A 3,658-nucleotide genomic window follows, 5' to 3' on the forward strand; every position below is an offset into this window, starting at 1 on the left:
TGATAATGATAATGATAATGATAATGATAATGATAATGATAATGATAATGATAATGATAATGATAATGATAATAATAATAATGATAATAATAATGATAATAATAACAATAATGATAATAATAACAAACGTTACGATAATACTAATAACAATAATAGTAGTAATAACAGTAAAAATAATCATAATGATAATAATGATAATGGTATTGATAATAATAATAATAATAATAATAATAATAATAACTACTACTACTACTACTAATAATAATAATGATGGAAACAGCAATAATGAAAATAATGATAATGATAATACGATAATGATAATAATAATGGTAATGATAATAATAATGATAACGATAATAATAATAATATCAACAATAATAATGACAATAATAATAATCATAATAATAGTGATAATGATACTAATGACAATAACAAATACAACAATAATAAAAGAAATAATGATTTCTTTTTATCATCTTGGTACCACTGGCATATTCTCACTTTATTTATTTATCAATATGCATAAAAAATATTCATGTCGTTCCTCAAGGAAATTAATTACTGCGCTTTATCAGTCTTCTAAAAACTCAAGCAACCACAATTTGTTTTTTCTTCTAATCTCGTCTGGTTTTCATATTTTTTCAGTATGTCAATATTTAAAAGTGCGCGCTTGGCTGCATAAAATTTTTATCAGTATTTACTGTGGTGTCTCACGGCTTTCGAAATATTTTATGACATTTTCTATGTCATTAAACTTATTTTTTTAAATAAAGATTTCTTAAATTTTCATCAACATTCACTAAAGAAATATGGCTTTTTCATTTTTTATTTTACAGGTTGTGTTAATTTTTTTTAAAGCTTTACATAAAAGAGAGAGAATTGCCAGATCTCTCAAAATTAACGAAGCATATTTGTCGCACAAGAATAAAACACAAACATTAAAAAATAATAATTCCGTGTCACACTAACCTGCGTTTTTGTCACCTCTCTTGAAAACACAACGATGGTGGCATTCCAGTGCCTCTGGTCTCACTGCCAACGTGAGTGCCAACTGCCCATCCTGTCGAGTCCATCCGGGACTTCCCCGAAAATGTGTACTGCGCACGCCATACTAACCCATATCCGCCCTTCCGAAAGAGGCGATTTATGCCTGCGCCGAGGGCCGAAGGATATATGTCAGCTGGCGATAAGGCAAGTTTTATTTTCATGCGACAGGATGATACAAAATTCGTAAGCAAAATGACTTTTGGGGGAAATAAATGTATTCTTTTTTATCTTTGCGGTATTCACTCGGCGTTTTTTGGTTCTCATTCCTCTGTTTATTGCATCATATTCACCATTTGTCATTACTGTAATTATCAGTATCACTCATTAATTTCACTTTAATCATCACTATCAGTAGCGGCATTTAACCCTAAAATCAACGCAAGCAATACCAGCTGTACCAATCATAATGATTATCATGAATAAAGAAACAATATGAAAATAGAACGGAAAAAAATTAGCGCAGTTACCCCCTAGTTTCCATTCGTTTTCATTGTCTTGTTTTCCAAACATTTCTTTCCCATGGACGGAAATATAAACAAAGCGAGATATCGTAAGTTATTTGCATACTATTTTTGTTTACATGATGTATAAACAAAGCGATGTATGTGATTTGAGTACTGATTTTGTTTACATTCTTTGTCATGTCTTCCGTTTTCTGTATGTCAGTTTACGTATCAACTTGATTATCATATCTATCATTATCATTATAATTATCATTTTGTTATTATCATTATCATAATTACAATTAGCATTATCATTATAATCATTATCATTATCATTGTTATCATTATGATCCTTATCGTTATTTTTACTACTTTTATCATTATTATTGTTATCGTCATTATCATTATCATCATTAATAATAAGAATGTATGTATTATTCTCATTTAAGATCATTTTTTTCTTATTGATTACGAAATATCATAGTTTTACATTACTATTAAATACAAGAATTGTTCCTCGTTTTCTATGATGATGAAAACTATTTATCGTTTTCAAAAATGTCTTGTGGGATGAAAGCAAAAACATCTTGAACACATTTCTTTATTTAAACATCAGTCTGACATTTAAAATTTCCTGCATCCTCAAGTCCTCACAAAACCTCATTTAACCTCATAAAAGCGGTCCTCATAAAAATATTATACAAATATAACTTATAAGTGCCTTATAGACACACAATATCATAAAGTTTATGAATACATCATAAAATCAGAGAAACCTCATAAAAGCCTCATTAAAAAAGAACAGAAACCTCTATTAAACAATCATAAAATCATACACACCTCATAATCGCCTCATAGAAAATAAATACTATATAAAAAACTATATACCTCATTATTGCCTCATTAAAAACATAAACCCATATACCAAACAACAAACTTTTTATCAAAAATCATACACACCTCATAGCCTCATAGAAAATAAAACCTTACATAAAAATATCCTATATACCTCATAATCGCCTCATTAAAAAAATATAAACCCATATACCAAAAAAAAAGAAACCTCATAAAACCTTCATTAAAAACATAAACCCATATACCAAAAAATAGAAACCTCATAAAACCCTCATTAAAAAACATAAACCGATATACCCAAAAAAATAAACCTCATAAAACCCTCATTAAAAAACATAAACCCATATACCCCCAAAGAATAGAAACTAAAAAAAAAGAAACTTCATAAAACCCTCATTCAAAAAATAGAAACCTCATAAAAAACCCTCATCAAAAATAATAATAATAATATAAATAAAAGTAAAAAAAAAAAAAAAGATTGAAAATAAAAAATAAAAAAATAAAAAAAAAATTTGGGTAAAATAAAAAAAAAATAAAAATTTAAAATAAAAAAAATTTAAAAAATTAAAAAATAAAAAAAATAAAATAAAAAAAAAATAAATAAAAAAAAAAATAAAAAAAAAAATAAAAAAAAAAAATAAATAAAAAAAAAAATAAAAAAAAAAAAAAAAAAAACCCCCCCCAAAAAAATAAAAAAATAAAAAAAAAATGAAAAAAATAAACAATTCAAAAAAAAAAAAAAAAAAAAAAACAAACAAAAAAAATTTAAAAAAATTTTTTAAAAAAAATTTTTAAAAAAAAAAAAAAAAAAAAAAAAAAAAAACAAAAAAAATTTGTAAAAAAAAAAAAAAAACAAAAAAAAAATTAAAAATTAAAAAAGGTAAAAAAAAAAAAAAGAAAAAAAAATTTAAAAAAAAAAAGGGGGGGTGATAAAAAAAAATTTAAAAAAAAGGAAAATTTGGGAATAAATAAAAAAAAAAAAAAAAAAAGGGGGGTTTGAAAAAAAAAAAAAGGTAAATTTTGTAAATGAAATAATTAAAAAAAATAAAAAAAAGGGGGAAAAAAATAAAAATTGGGGGAAATGGAATCTTTTTTTTTTTTTTTTTATGGAAAATTAGTTGTTGTTATCTTTTGTGTTTGTTTTTTCTCTCTCATTTATATATATATTTATATATATATTTATATATCTATATATATATATATATATATATATATATATATACATATATATTTTTTTTTTTTTTTTCTTTTTTCTTTTTTGTTTTTTTTTTTTTTCCCCTTTTTCCCCTTTTTTTTTTCTTTTCCCCCTTTAT

General features: G+C 23.8%; 1 protein-coding gene across 1 annotated transcript in view; it reads right to left on the reverse strand.

The window, feature by feature from the left end:
* LOC113817101 (uncharacterized) overlaps nt 1–1,074 on the reverse strand; it is a 10,828-nt gene extending 9,754 nt beyond the window's left edge. Inside the window, exon 1 of the mRNA XM_027369104.2 lies at nt 970–1,074. The gene's annotated coding sequence lies outside the window, so the exon portion shown is untranslated. The remainder of the gene's footprint in view (nt 1–969) is intronic.
* Between the last annotated feature and the right edge of the window lie 2,584 nt (nt 1,075–3,658).

The sequence above is a fragment of the Penaeus vannamei genome, chromosome 24, assembly GCF_042767895.1.
Source record: "Penaeus vannamei isolate JL-2024 chromosome 24, ASM4276789v1, whole genome shotgun sequence".
Classification (NCBI taxonomy): Eukaryota; Metazoa; Arthropoda; class Malacostraca; order Decapoda; family Penaeidae; genus Penaeus; species Penaeus vannamei.